At 44.4% G+C, this 16,588-nt stretch overlaps 1 protein-coding gene across 1 annotated transcript in view; it reads right to left on the reverse strand.

Annotated features, from left to right (window-relative positions):
- Nucleotides 1-16,588, reverse strand: part of GPR39 (G protein-coupled receptor 39) — a 216,961-nt gene that overhangs the window by 1,270 nt on the left and 199,103 nt on the right. The window lies entirely within an intron of this gene.

The following is a 16,588-nucleotide window of genomic DNA, read 5'->3' on the forward strand; positions in this document are numbered from 1 at the left end:
TTTTTTTTTTTTTAGAATTATTGAGATATAGTATTGTATGCTAATGGACTTTCAATATATTGCATAAATCCTTAAAAGCTATTTAAATTCATGAACGTAAAATAACCCATGTAAAGCAATCAAGCTCACTGTGCAAATGATTAAATATTTGATTATAATAAGAAATGTACTAAATAATGTCTCGGATCCATCCATTTATGTTCACCTCCATTACATTTTATCTTCGATACATGCAGTAGGACATAACTGATGATAAATGTCATGAACATGAGGCATCTCTTGTGCTTCTACCTCGTTGAGAACTGTTTATTGGGGAAGCAGTAATAACACGGCGTCTCTCTGGACAGCAAGCGTGTGAATCAATATCTATGTCTTTCACTTGGTTACAATTGCACAAGACAGGATTCCCTCTTGAGTATTGGCCATAATTACAAACCTAGAGTACAAAAACACAATGCGGAAACACATGGCAGAAGTGATTACTTTCTGTTAACAACTGTGGGAAAGCTCGTCTGTAATAAATACCCCAAGATAAATGATCATTTCATTCTTTAATTAATTTGGATATCTAGCGCTCTTACAAGTCACATTTTACTGAGCATGAAGCTGAGCGGTGGAAACAGCAAAGACATTTAGCATGAAAATGTGGAACCGAAACGAACCTATTATTTGATAACGATCATGCACGGTGCTCGCTACTGAGGCAGAATGGGATGATATAGGAGGGCTTTTAAAGATCTAACAGGAATTTTCTCCTCCATTCCCATCCATAGGCACACGATGGAAGAAACTAGGGACGGGCCATCGTTTTAAGCAAATATTGCGGTTAGGAGACGCATTATGTGTTCCTAGTGAGCTCTTTTCTTAAAGAGGGTGTTCTTTGTGCATATAGTGCGTGCTCTTTCCCAAGGGGTGAACTGTACGCACGCACAAACCATCATGCATGTGGACTGTGAAAATGGAGGACTAGTAGGCCAACAAGTCAACAAATAGAATTTAGTATACAACCTCAACAGTACCACCCGGGATTACCTACATTAGTATTCCGCGGGTAATCCTGGGTGGTAGCACTGAGATTGTGTCCTAAATTCTATTCACTGGCCTGTTGATTAGGGTTACGAGACATCCAGACGGCTTTTTAAAACCCGGCACTTTGTCCAGGTTTTAAAAAGAAATTGCGTCGGGAGGGGACATCCATGCATGCATGGATGCATTGCGGTGACATCACGCACATAAAGACAGCGTGCCAGACTTTAAGAATAAATGGGATACCCATGTGGGATCCCTACGAGGGCCAAGATAAGAAAATTGGGTCATTAGGGCATAGACAGGGGGTGGGTAAGCAGAGTGGGCAGACTTGATGGGCTGTAGCCCTTTTCTGCCGTCATTTCTATGTTTCTATGATGTCATCACATCCCTTGCGTGGATGCCTTCTTGCCTGACAAACAGGCAGTGGGGGGTGGGTGGTGCTGGGACGGAGCTGAGCTGAGCTGAGCTGGGGCATAACAGGGCAGGGATGGGTGGAACCAGGTAGGCCTGGGGGCGGGTATAGGGAGTCCAGATTTTACTGACATAAAATCTGGTAACCCTAGTCCTTTCAGCTTATGTAATTATTGCCTGGCCAGCTATAAATAAACTTTTGAAAATGAGCCAGTATTTTTTGTAGAGCACTGTGAAAATAAAGGGCTAGATTGAAGGCGCCCAAAATTAGGCAATGATCGACCAAACCAACCAGAGGGAAGATAGTTGAACAAAATGTATTAAGTAGCCACCACAAAGTCCAGACTCTTTTTAAAAAAACAGATTCAACTCAGCACGGGGCCCTGTTCCAGCACTATCAGCCCGCATCAGGAGTCACAATCTTATCGGTTCATCCTAGTGTATGGCACAAAATGAAAACCATCAATAATCAAAAATGGACAGAAACCTCAAAAAAATGTCTATGACAAATCAAACCTACAGGTTTCAAGCACAACTGTGTTTAGATAAACAAGAGGAAAAGACCTCAGAAGCCTGCACCACAAAGAATATGAAATTCCAAACGTGGTTAGCAGCAGGACAGGTTCTCTATCATAGGTCTCCAAAAACCTCTTGTGGCTGATTGGCAAGCTAAAAAAAGCTTAATATTATCGTGTATTAAGCACTTCAATGATAACAATCAGCATAAAGTACGCTTATCTCAAAGGAAGATAAGAGCCCGACGGGCCCGTTTCGCCAGAATTTTGGCTTCGTCGGGGGATTTTTTTTGAAAAACTGTGAAACACAAAAGATAAGTGTAGAGAATGTGTTAGAAATATAACAATACATCTTAAAGTACAGTTGTTAACATATTATAAAGAAATAGTACTCACTGCATTCAGCATGAACCATCTTGCATTTCAAAAAATGCCGCCGGTGGCCACAAGTACGCCACGCATGCGTATTTATAGTCAACAACTTTATGCTGATTGTTATCATTGAAGTGCTTAATACACGATAATATTTAGCCTATTTAGCTTGCCAATCAGCAACAAGAGGTTTTTGGAGACCTATGATAGAGAACCTGTCCTGCTGCTAACCACGTTTGGAATTTCATATTCTTTGTGGTGCAGGCTTCTGAGGGCTTTTCCTCTTGTTTATCTAAACACAGTTGTGCTTGAAACCTGTAGGTTTGATTTGTCATACACAAAATGAAAACCGCAAGGGTTGTAACAACAATTTATATGAATAGTATAGCAACACCTGCAGTAAGGGGTTCATAGACAACGGCGCGAAAGACAAAAGCACGCACCGACAATTGAGCGCAGCGCGCGCCACCGCGCCGCTCTAAATTACAGTTTTTAGGTGCTCCGACGGGGGGTTTTGTTGGGGAAACCCCCCCCCAGTTTACTTAATAGACATTGCGCCGGCGTTATGGGAGATTTGGGGGGTTGTAACCCTCCACATTTTACTGTAAACTGAACTTTTTCCCTAAAAACAGGGAAAAAGTGAAGTTTTCAGTAAAATGTGGGGGGTTACAACCTCCCACACCCCCCACAATGCCCCCACAACGCGGCGCGATGTCTATTAAGTAAAGTGGAGGGGTGCCCCCCCCCGCCACCCCCCCGTCGGAGCACTAAAAACAGTAATTTAGAGCGGCGCGGCGGCGTGTGCTGCGCTCAATTGTCTGGGCGCGCCTTTGTCCCGGCGCGCTTTTGACCTGACACCGCAGTAAGGTGGTGCTTACTATGCCAGTGAAAACACTACCCCCTCATTGTATAATCTTCTGCACAAACTCATGCACTTTAGGCCTGCACCTGTGCATTAGTTTACAGAATAGTAACAGTTATGCATACAATTGTCCAATTAGGTACAAATTGGCCCTAAAGCAATTATTGGGGATTATTGGTGTTAATTGCCATCAACTGGCCCTAATTTGCAGGTACACATGAAGTTGCACTTAGGTGCTATTCTATAACAGCACCTAAATTCTATGGTATGTAGGGGCATACATGGGGTAGGGTAAGAATGTCACGCTAAGCTTTTGGAATACTGTCAGTTGTACGCATAACATCCACATTTAGGCGCAAGCATTAATGTCTATTGCTCACACCTAAAGTTACATGAATAACGGCGGACTTATGCACGTATTAAATTCCGTAATTGCTGTTATGGAATTTTATGATTACTGCAGGCACTTCAGCCCTTAGAATTCAATATGTAGTGCTCAAAATTGTGCACTCAAATTTTATTGCTTAATGACACAATTAGCACCGATAATTGGGCGCCAACTGTCAATTATTGGCGCTAATTGGTCGCAATTAGAATTTACGCATGAATCTTGCTAGGCTATAAAATTTATGTGCGGGTCTGAAAAGGGGGCATAACTGTGGGAGAGACATGGGTGTATCATGGGCATTCCAAGAATTTGTGCATACTGTTGCAGAATATGGTTGATCTGCACCTAATTAGGTGTGAGCATTTACAGCAGAGCTCAGTTGGTACAGATCCCAGCACTAAGTGCTATTCTTTAAACAGCGTCCAATCAGTGACATACCAACTAGCAAAAAATTATACACTGTGATGTGATGGTGCAAGGGAGTTAGGAGAGAGCTGTGGAATTAGTTCGGTCTTCAAATCATCACTTCTTGGGACAAAGAATCCAGTGCCATTATTGCCCGGAACAATACACCTCTCGGCTTGGACTGCTTGTTCTGTGACCCCTGAGGCAGGTTCATGTGAATCGAAACACTGAACACATTGGGCCTGAGTTCATTGACATCTGTAGAAATAAAGACTTCATTGAAGAATTTGTCAGTTGGCAATCCCTAGTTGGTTGGTCAAAGACTTATTCCCACTCTTTTGCCTTGGTACGTTTTCTCGTGGGATTTTGACTCACTGCTTTTCTGTGTTTATGGTGAATTCTTTGCCGGTGGATGTGCGCATTGGTGGTGGTTGGATAGAGTATGGACTGAGCTTACAAATGTGTATGTATTCTATAATATGCATGTGTTCTGACTAACCCCTAGGCGCAGGCATTTATATCGGGTATAGGTGATTGCATCATTAACGTGAGAATGTTTTTTGTCACTAGCACTAGTGTTCTATAAAAGAAAGGTAGACGGCCTGAAATAGGCACATGCTTATCTTCATATTGTGGGCACCCTGATATGACATTCATAATAAGGGACCTTTCTCTAAGCTGTGTTAGGTGCTAATGCACGCCTACCACAGCAAAAAACTGAATACTTTGGAACACTCTCAGTCATTTATTTATTTATTCAAACATTTATAATCTGCTCAATCCACAAGTCTAGGTGCAGATGCATTAAAAAAACAAACATAAAGGTACAATTACAATCATACATAACATGAAACAACTATGTTATGCCTCATAAAACAATTGCCACACACCCCTCTTACAAAGCCACGTAGCAACAGCATCGAAGCCCATTAATTCCCAATAGGCTTCGGAGTGATTACCATGGGCTGCCACAGTAATAGGCTTACCCCCCCCCCCCCCTTTTTACAAAACCACGATAGCGGTTTTTAACACAGGCCGGTGTGCTGAATGCTCTACATTGTTCCCGACGCTCATAGGAACTCTATGAGTGTCGGGAGCAGCGCAGAGCATTCAGAGCACTGGCCTGCGCTAAAAACCGCTATCGCGGTTTTGTAAAAGGGGTGGGGGTTAGTAAAAGAGAACCTTAGCTTGTGTAATCTTAATATAAATGCCTGGTTGCATCTTGTGGTAGCTTTCAAATCTGTGTGTGTTCATAAAAATTGATCTAATTTTTTCTAAGGGAAAGTGTCAGAGGCAGAGAGTGGGCACTCCTGCTCTAGATTTGCAAAAGACTCACAAAGGGCCAAAGAACAAAAGAGGTATATAGTGGTACCTCGGTTTGCGAGTGTTTTGCAAGACGAACAAAACATTCGCAAAATTGGCGCCTCGGAAACTGAGCGCATCTCAATTTGCGAGCGCCTCCCCCCCCCCCCCGTGATCTGGCACCTCCCCGCTGCCATCGGGCACTCCCCCCACCACCATCGGGCACCCCCCCCCCGCCGCCGCAACCTGAAGTCTCCCAGAGCCCTCTTCTTACTTTAATGTAGCACCGGCATATCGGCCTCCTCTTCTTTGCTGGCCTTGAGCATGTGCGCATGCTCAAGGCCTGCGAGTTCACGAGATTCGGAGAGAACGTGAACTTGCAGGCCTTGAGCATGCGCACATGCTCAAGGCCAGCACAGAAGAGGAGGCTGATATGCCGGTGCTACATTAAAGTAAGAAGAGGGCTCTGGGGGACTTCAGGTTGCGGTGGGGGGGTGCCTGATGGTGGCGTGGGGGTGCCCGATCGCGGGGGGGGGGGGAGGGTGTCGGGTCACAGGGCCTTCGGGGGGAGCAATGCTGGTTCTTGTGGGGGGGGGGAGCAGCGCTGCTGGCCTCGGTGGGGGGGGGGTGGGAATGTATCAAAGCGAGTTTCCATTATTTCCTATGGGGAAACTCGTTTTGATAAACGAGCATTTTGGATTACGAGCATGCTCCTGGAACGGATTATGCTTGTAATCCAAGGTACCACTGTACTCAGTACTGCTAATAACAAAATCCCTTGTTTGTGAAAATCTCCTTGTATTATATATAATCTTGTTAAAATAATGTAAGTTCCAAAGATTTAAATTGTTTCTCAAGGAGAAATTCAGTAGAGGGAACTCACCATCAGGTGAAATATTCCTGCAGAACCTCGTCGGGCAAGCCCATAAGCAAAAATCTAAACAGGTCCATCACTACATCATGTTTTCTCCTTGAGTAATTTTCAAATATATCAAAAATCTTATATCCTCTTTGTAATACACTTCTCCCTCCAAATTTGCAGGTTTAAAACTCGCAACCGGTTAGTCACGTGTTTCTGAACCTTGACCCACCCCTGCCTCCCGGATCTCTCCACACTGTATGTGGTGGCCTAGCAGTGAAGCAGGGCAAGAGCAATCTTCCCATGCTCCTGCCCCATGCTGAGCCGTCAACAAAAATGGCTGCCGTCGACTTCCCGCTGTAGTCTCATGACACCACAGGAACTCACAGTAGCCATTTTTGTTGACGGCTCTGCACTGAGCAGGAGTATAGGAATATCGCTCTTGCCCCACTTCACCGCTAGATCACCAGGTAAGGTGTGGAGAGGTCCGGGAGGCAGGAAGGTGCCGGGAGTGGGTCAGAGTCGGCCCTAAAAGTTATTTGCAATATTTCCATATTCGTGGGCTGGCTCTGCCCCTAACCCCCGCGAACATGGAGGGAGAAGTGTACGGTAGTTTTTAAATAATCTGTTTAAATCAAGAAGACTTCTTTTAAATAACACTGGCCAACACTCATTTTGGTGCCTCAAATGTTAGACCTGTTTCTGGGTATATTTGACCTGATGATTCCAAAAATGGCACCCGTTTTCTCCTATCAGCTCTAGTTTTTGAGATACAGAACATGTTTTATATACCACTCTGCTCGCCCATTAAAAAATCTGGATATTTTAATGTAGTGTTTAAATTAATATCTTTAAAGCATGAAGGAAACATATTAAAAATTAAAAGAAGTGTACAACATGAAAATCTACTTATTTCATACCATAAGCACAAGTCTATGATACAAACTTTCTAGTCACACACAAGAAGCTCCTTTAGTAAAACTTCCGAGAGTGGGATCTGCCAGGACAATCCCACATAATATTCCAACAATAGTCTGCCATCTTGTGTGCATCCCATCTTCCTTTCTATCTGGCTTCCATTGTTTTTATGTCTTGGTGAAATCTGTCACCTTGCTCTGCGCTTAAGTCACCAAGGTTCTCTGGAAAGTGATCTAAGTGACTGCAGATAATGGACTTTAACACTCATGTTACAGCCAGGCCTGTTGAAATGAAACAGCATATCCCCTACTAATTGTGTGTAGTTGCCTGCCTTCTTGTTGCCAAGAAAGTTTTTCACAACAAGAACAAATGAAGATCAGGCACATGATTCGATTTCATTTATTGATTCTAAGAAGTGTGGGTCATTTATAGTTGTCTGATCTATGGACCATCAAAAATTCCTGCCTTCAGTTTTTTCATGGTAAATCCAGGTAACATATGCGCTATGGGGCTCATAAAAAAAAAAAAAAAAGTGGCCTAAATGGCTACTTGGACGATCAAAAAGCCTGATCGTCCAAGTACCCATAATCAAAGCTGGTTTTAGACGTATCTAAAACCAGCTTAGGCCTTTCCCCTGTCTCTAAACGCACAGAGAGAAAAGAGGCGTTTTTAGAGGAGGGAAAAGGGCGGGAAGTGGGCCGACCTAGACCTAGGTGTACAACAGGTATAACCAAAACATTTGACAGGTTGCCTAGTCGGCACTTATACGTTTTGACTTAGACCAAGTCAAAACAGGTATAAGTGCCGAAAAGGGGCCGCTGAGCTGATCGTGGCTGCTGCGATCAGCTCAGCGACCCCAGCAAACCTGCCTACCCCCCTACAGCAATGATCGCGGCAGGAGAGATAGCTCATCTCCCCTACCGCGATCCACCCTTCCCCCCACAATAATCAGGGCAGGAGGGAGCCCAAGCCCTTCTGGCCTGCGGCACCCCGACTACGTTCAGGGCAAGAGGGAACCCAAGCTCTCTTGCCCCAGCGGCACCCTGACTCCCCGACTACATTCGGGGCAAGAGGGAACCCAAGCCCTCTTGTCCCACGATCCCAACCCCTCCCCCCCTGGGCCGAGTACGTTGGGGCCAGGAGGGAGCCCAAGCCCTCCTGGCCCAGCAATCTCCCCCCCACACACGATCCGGCCAGGAGGGAGCCCAAGCCCTCCTGGCCTGCGACACCCTATAGCCCCATCCCCCACTAAAATACGGGCAGGAGGGATCCCAGGCCCTCCTGCCCTTGACGCAACCCCCCCACGACCATCCCCAAACCCTCGATCGCCCCCCCCGCCGACCCGTGACCCCCCGCCGACCCCATGATCCCCTCACCCCCCTTCCCCTTCTCCGAATGGCTGGCCTTAGGGCCTGATTGGCCCAGGCAGCTCAAACCCCGCCCACAGATGGGGCTTGAGGCACCTGGGCCAACTGGAATTGGCCCAGTTGTCTTAGGCCCTTCCTGTGGGCGGGGCCTTAGGTACACTCCCTCTTGCCCCCAGGGGAGTCAGGGTGCCGCTGAGGCAAGAAGGCTTGGACTCCCTCTTGCCCCGATGTCGTCGGGGAGGTCGGGGGTGCTGCGGGGCAAGAGGGCTTGGACTCCCTCATGCCCCGATGTCGTGGGGGGAGGGGTTGGATTCTGTAACCGGTGTTGTTTTTGACAGACACCGGTTACAGAATCCAGCTTTTAGGCGATGGACTGGCTCCTCCTTCGCCTAAAAGCCCTTGTGTTGGACGTTTGGGGCTTAGGTGTTTTTTAGGTTCATTATGGGGTATAAGTTTAGACGTAGTGTGGTGGTCTGGGCGTTTAAACAGCTGAACGTAGAGGCAGGCCGTTATAAAAAAAAAAGCTCCTTTTGGATGTTTTTTTTGATAATAGACATTTTCCCTGCTTCTGCTTTCAACATTTAAGGCCTTAGACGTTTTGTTTGATTATGCCCCTCCACGTATTTAATGCACAAACCGTCTTTATGCAAAGCCTTTACAAATTGCTTCATCAGGCCTAGCTTTATATATAGTGGTGGCAGTATGATTCTATCTTGTGCTACCAAAGGTTCATTGATTACATTTTGTCCTCCAACCACCATAGAATAATAATAATAACAGTTTATATACGCAGGACCGTGAAGTTCTATGCGGTTTACAATGATTAAAAGATGTTACAGATTGAGTAGATTTAACAAAGTTATGGGTTAGTGATTAACAGTTCTGGGGATCAGTTGTTTCAACTTTCATTAGGATTTTATATACCACCTATCAAGGTTATCTAAGCGGTTTTACAATCAGGTACTCAAGCATTTTCCCTATCTGTCCCGGTGGGCTCACAATCTATCTAACGTTGTGGACTAAGATTGTATAGGTCAGTTACCTAAATACTTCAAGAACAGATATGTTTTTATGTGTTTCCTAAATTCCCCATAAGTAGTATGCATAAGTAGTTGTTCCAGATCTTTACCCCATAATGCTGCTTGGTGTGAGAAAAGATGTTGATGATGACTTTTAAATTTACATCCTCTAACCAGTGGGGAAACAAAATTCAGATGTGAGCTTCTCTTATGTTTATTTGTTGTGAAAGAGAAAAGATCAGTTATATATTTAGGGGCCATACCGTATAGTACCTTAAAGCAAAAACATCCAAACTTGAACTTCACGCACGCCTCCATCGGCAGCCAGTGTAGAAGTCGGTAGGAAGGTGTTACATGATCGAACTTCTTCAACACACAAAGTAGCCTGACCGCCGCATTTTGTACCAGTTGCAATCGCCGCATATTGTTCTGGTGAATTGCCAAATAGGCGATGTTACAGTAATCAAGTTGGCTCAGTATAAGGGATTGTACCAGAATTCTAAATGATTCTCTAATGGACTGAAGCTTCCAGAGGGTGTGAAAACTCTTCTAACTAAGGAATCCACCTGGTTTTTCATGGTCAGGCTCTGGTCCAATGCTACTCCCAATACCTTCATAGTAGATTGAATATATTCCGTCGAAGCCCAATCTTTTTTTGTCCAATATTCATGTTTGGCTCTACTATCCCAAAGGCATATCTACTATCCCATAACCATATCTAAGAAACTAGAGCTGATGTGGTCTATCCAATGCAATTTTCTGAATCAGCGCCCCAAATAGCCCCAGGAACAGGTCCAAAACCCAAGGCAACAAAAAGAAAAAATAATTTGTTGGCCTCTAATCGTCAAAGCTGAAAAATCAATTGTCTACTCTTAACCAATAACTCTATTGACATTAAAAAAATCTCAGGAGTCACTTTGTTGCTGGTGGGTTTTTTTTTTTTTTTGCATGGTTTAGAAACTACCTGACAGAGTATATATAATACAAGGAGACTTTCATAAACGAGGTTTTTTGTTATTAGCACTTCTGCTCTAACCAGTTAGTGCATCTACATTACTGCGTGCTACTGCTTAGGGCAGGAATATCACATGAACCCTTACCACCTGCAAAATGGGTGGTGGCAAGAGCTTAATTTTTTTTTAAAAGATGGCTGCTTGCTAAGTGTTAGCCGTCTACATTTACATTTGTTTTGTGCCTACAGTCACATCATTTATATTTAACATTGGGGGATTATCATGATTAACTGATGGAAGACAGCATTTAAAAAACTTTATTTGCACTGAAGGGAGGTTTTTTGCTGATGAATGAAACTAGTCCTATTGTGGCTTGATATACAGCTGCATATTGGAGGACATCTGAGGTTTTTTTCCTTCTTTTGGTTTAGAACAGTGTTTTCCAACCCTGTCCTGGAGGACCCCGGCTAGTTGGGTTTTCAAGATATCCCTAATGAATATGCATACTTTTAAATAAAGAAGCTAATACAATATTTTCATATAATTTATATTTTTTATATTATAATATTATTACTAGTCTTATAGCCCGTTACATTAACGGGTGCTAGAATATATGTGTGTGTCTGTCTTTATTTCTTTCTCTCTCTCTCCTTAGCCGCTTTCTTTATTTCTGTCTTTCTTTTTCCTTGGCTGTCCACCACCACCCCTTGCTTGTTCCAGATTGACAGCTCCCCTCTGACATCATCGGTGCACGGTGCCCTTGTGTGTGGGGGCGGGTGGAACTCTCTCTGTGTTGCCGGATGAGAGGTAATCCTGGGTCGCCACTGTGCGAAATTTGTCCCGATCCCTTCCCGAAGCTGGAGAGGGGCGGGAAAAGCTCGCGATCACCTCCTTGCTCCATATTGTGCTCGGGGTACCTGAATTACCTGCCTCCCTGTCTGTGTGCGGCGGCAGTTCTCATTTCTTGGTGTGGAGCCCGGGCTTTTTTTAAATTTTGAAATTGCCTTGGCGGCTATCCTCAGTCGCAGCGGCGCGAAGTGGAGAGTAGGGAGGTTTGTCTGGCGCGCATGCGCACTCCTACTGCCACAGCCCGACAGATCAGGACTCAGGGAACATGCGGTTAGAGTGCGCATGCACACTTAGCATTTTATTATTATAGATATTATATAATATTTTTTATATTATTTTTTCTGTTTTCAATAAATCCATTCACAAATTAAAGTCATAATATCCAGAAATCACACACACAATGAGAACCCTCCCTCCCCATGCTAAACAAACAATTGCCCTCTATCAACTTCTATTCAAAAACCACCCGTTTCATTTGTTCTTCCATAGACTACTCATAATACTGAAAGTTCCACTTGCTGATGTCTTCAACCGATTTTCTTCAAAGGAATCTCAGTCCCACAATCATCAACTAGAACGCTGTAAACTTGTACAAGCGATTACAAGTCTACAGCGTTCTAGTTGATGATTGTGGAACTGAGTATTTATTTCACTGAAGCTATTTAAATTGTAATAGTGTCCTATTTCATTGGGTTTTTGCATAATTAATGAATATGCATGAGTGAGATTTGCATACCTGTCACTTCCATTAAATGCAAATCTCACTCATGCATATTCATTAGGGACATCTTGAAAACCCAACCCCAGGGCAGGGTTGGGAACCACTGGTTTAGAAGATGTAAGTATTGAGAGTGTTACAAAATTCCACTTTGTTGTTTTGTTTTGCAAATATCTTTTTTGAGTGGGCTTTGTTCCCATTGGTTTGTTTATTTGAACATTAGCACGTGCAAAAAAATAGAAAATCGGGGATTTTGCCGCTGGGGTAAAGAAGGCCTTAGCATGTGAGAAAGACCCATGAAAGGGCGTGTTAGGGCTTATTTGATTTGATTTATTATCTTACCCCCCTCTTTTACTAAGATGCGATAACCGATTAGCGCGCACTAAATGCTAATGCATCCATAGACTAACATGCACGCGCTAATCGGTTATTGCACCTTAGTAATAGAGGGCCTTAATATACCACCCGTAACTCTAGGTTTAAGAGCGGTTTGCATTCAAAATGATTATTAGATCAACAAATAGGCTTTACAATCTGAAACATAACAACAACAAAAAAAATCACACTTGCAGGTACAAGATCCTTTATCCTAGGGTTACCAGACATCTGGATTTCCCCTGATAGGTCCTCCTTTTCGAGGACATGTCCGGGGATCCGGATGGCTTTTCAAAACCCGGCAATTTATCTGGGGTTTGAAAAGCTTCCAGCCAGAAGCGACATCGGGACGGCATCTGTGTATGCACGGCTGCAATGTGGTGATATCACATGCATGCGTGTGATATCGCCGCATTGAGCATGCGCAGATGTCCTGACGAGTGAGCATATTGAGGGGCGGGACTGGCGGCAGGGCAGAACAGGGTGGGGCCGAGTGGAATTGAGCAGGCTTGGGGCTAGGGCCATGGGTCTGGATTTTCAATCCGGAAAATCTGGTGACCCTAGTCTACTTGATCCAAAATTCCAAAAACTGAAAAGCTCTGAAAGCTGAAATTTGATGTGAACCGGAAGTAGCCAATTTCCCCAATGTGACACATGCTGAAACCAACGCGTTTCTCCTGTTCTCTGCGCAATTCAAGTCGGAGGGCTGGAAAAAAGGCAAAGAGAGCTGCAGATTCTACTCTGGGTGACAGTGAGAAGCAGAAAAGGTCTGTCTTTTTTTCTGATTTCTCATTAAACCCGAAATAAGCCTGGTTCCAAGGCTTTTGGATAAAGGATCTTGTACCTATACAGTGTTCCCCCGGTCGTTCGCGGTCTCGGTCATTCGCAATATTTTCCGACTGCGAACCGCCGACAAGGAGAGGGCAGCGGGAGAGGCAGAAGAGAGCAGCCGGAGCGCCGTGAGTGCAGGAAATCACTCGTGGTACGCTCCGACCGCCTCTTCCTGTACTAAGTCGGGCCTTATCCAATCAAGAGCTGCTTTGACACACAGCTCCTGATTGGATAAGGCCCGACTTAGTGCAGAAAGAGGCGGTCAGAGTGTACCGCAAGTGATTTCCTGCACTCACAGCGTTCCAGCTGCTCTCCTGCTGCCCTCTCCCGCTGCCCTCTTCAGGCATGAAAAACCGTAATCGCGGTTTTTCGAGATTTGCAGGGGTTCCTGGAACAGAACCCCCGCGAATATCGGGGGAGTACTGTACTTTACGGTCATAAAAATTGAACAGAGTTGGAACACCATAAAAATGACAATCTATTCTTCTTACATTAACCAACAGTTCTGCTTCTGAAAACCGCAGTTCAGTAAAATGACCTCTAAGTTATATGTTCTCTGCATGGCTTCAGAACAGCCTTGTTATAGACTTAGGTATACAGAAACAGGGGTCTGAAGTTTCCTGAGATGACTCACTATGCATCTAGAGCTGAAAGGTGAGCATCTGTCCAAAATGTAGCCCTTGAACTGCTTTGGAATGAAACAGATTTTTCTATGCCTGTGCTTGTGTGTCTGACCTGCAACTTATCACCAAGCAATCCAGCTGGTACCTTTTTAATGAGCCATGAAATGGTTCATCAGATAAGTGAATTAAAAACCTAACCTACCATTGCATGAAGCATTATTGACATTATTACTGCTGGTAATATGCATTCTTAGTGGATCCACCCAAAGTAAGGCTGTCATTGCTATGATAAACCTTTCAGTATTTGTTAATTACAGCGATGCTGAAAAATGCATTAAAAAAAAAATCATTAGAAATGGTCATTATTATGTGTGCACTGGAGTGCTGTAATCACTGGCACAATGTCTTCTGGTTAACAAGTTGTAAAGCGGGACCTTTCTTTCTGTATTCCGTGAACAGCAATGCAGCATTGCTCTCGGGTGACTGTTTTTTTTTTTTTAAATTATGCGTTGAATGAAGGCACAGAATGAATATAAAGCAACGAAGAGAAAGAAGAGATATCTTGCTTCAAAATACAAACAGCACAGCAAAAGAGTCAAGGGAGGCGTCAAGAGAGCTGAGGCAGTTTTCATGATTCATTTCTTTCATATGTTTAGTTTTATGTCCCCTGAAGAAGGCGTTTCTCAGATGCCGAAACCAGGATCCTTGTTGGGACTATGGGCTAGACTCACTAAGCCCACCGATCAAGTTCTGACCACGTAGCGACCCCTTTGCGACCCGATTTCCCTCCGACCTGATTCACTAACCTCTGTCCCAATCATCCTATGATCTGCGCATGCAAATGAGGGGGAATGGCATTCAAATGTAGGCAGGCAGCGATTCACAAAAAAAAAAAAAAAAAAGAGAGACACCGACTGGGCTGACCGATCCAAAAATAAGCGACTGCTGAGGACTAGTCGCTCAGGTCCTTTCCGACTGCCCTGCCTTCTGCCGCCCTGCTCGCTTCTCTGCTCTCTGCCCCGATCTCCTGCTCTCTGCCCTGTTCTGCTCTCTGCCTCCCCAAGAATGGATGCCGTATCAAAAAAGTAAGTTTTAAAAGCCAGTGTTCAGAGCATAGCGTTGCCCTGCTTCTGCCCCCAGCCTTCCCCCGCTGTGTGAGCCCGTGGTTTAAACCCACGGGTTTAAAGCGGGTTAAAACCACGGGCTCGCTATAAAAATTTAAAAGTAAAGTAAAAAACAAAAAAGGTCGCTACTCTGTAAGCATGAGCGGATCATCTACAGATGGTCTGCGCATGCATCGGGATCGCTATTTAACGATCCGAGCAGTCGGTTGAGGGCGTGATTCCGATCACCCTCATTTGCATGAGGGCGATTCGTGAATCAGCCCCCCCCGGCCACGGATCCGATCCGATCCGTGGCGTTAGTGGATCTAGCCCAATATATTCAAATAAAAGCTGATTGCCTTGGCTGTTTGGACGCCTCCCTTGCCTCTTTTGCTGTACAGAATGAATATAGGCACGTTTTTAATTTTGATGTCAAGAGATTCAATTGCCTTGTTAGTCCACTTGGATATGTGGAAATAAGGGTCAGCAATCACGTTGTAGATGACACCTTTTTACTGGACTTAATATGTATCTATGCGAAGCTTAAATCTGAATGTTAAACATCTTCATGTCCATTTGTCGATGGTGAAACTTAGGGCTTCTTTTACAAAGGTGCGACTATCTGACATCTCATCCTCACGACTCCTCTGTTGTGTGGATTTCTAGAGTGGTGCAGTGGTTAAAGCTACAGCCTCGGCACCCTGAGGTTGTGGGTTCAAACTCAAGCTGCTCCTTGTGACCCTGGGCAAGTCACTTAATCCCCCCATTGCCCCAGGTACATTAGATAGATTGTGAGCCCAGCCGGACAGATAGGGAAAATGCTTTAGTACCTGAATAGATTCCTGTAAACTGTTCTTAGCTTCCCCCAAATAGTACGGTGTAGAAAACTGAACAAATCAATTTTAAATACTTTATTATTGTACACCTTCTTGATTGGCATTTTGTGATGCCAAGGAGAGGGTATATACATTTTTATGAATTACTTAACCAGGTTAAGTGCGTGCACTACAACAGCCATAGAACTGACACAAGATTTTGTGCCTAAGTATCAGTGTTATAGTTGCAATTATAATAGTCTATAATTTATGTGCATAAATGATTCTGCCCATATGTAGAACACAAGCTGACTCAGAATAGGGAATAGGTGCATATCCAGCACACATGTGAGCATTTAATTGCAGAACTGGCATGGAAAAGTTAGTACCTACCCCCAGGCATCACATTACACAGCCATCACACAGCCTTAGCCTAAGCCAGGGCTGCCCAAGTCCGGTCCTCGAGATCTACTGGCAGGCCAGGTTTTCAGGACATCCACAATGACTATGCATAAGAGAAATTTGCCTGCACTGCCTTCTTGGTATGCAAATCTCTCTCTCATGCATATTCATTGTGGATATCCTGAAAACATGGCCTGCCAGTAGATCTCGAGGGCTGGACTTGGGCAGCCCTGCCCTAAGCCTTAGCGCTAAGGCTAAAGTAATGTGAAATCAGAAAAAAGAAAGACCTTTTCTGCTTCTCACTGTCACTCTGAGTTTCCCTTTTTTTCTCTCTTTCCTGTTGGTCTACTCTTCTGCAAACTCTTTAAACTCTCAGGTACATCACTTCAAGAGTCTCCCTCTGCATAGAGGCTCTTGTGGGAAAAACAAGAAAACCAGAAACCTGGAATTTGCTCTCTCTCCTTCCCTTTTA

The sequence above is a fragment of the Geotrypetes seraphini genome, chromosome 5 (genome assembly GCF_902459505.1).
Source record: "Geotrypetes seraphini chromosome 5, aGeoSer1.1, whole genome shotgun sequence".
In the NCBI taxonomy this organism is placed as follows: Eukaryota; Metazoa; Chordata; class Amphibia; order Gymnophiona; family Dermophiidae; genus Geotrypetes; species Geotrypetes seraphini.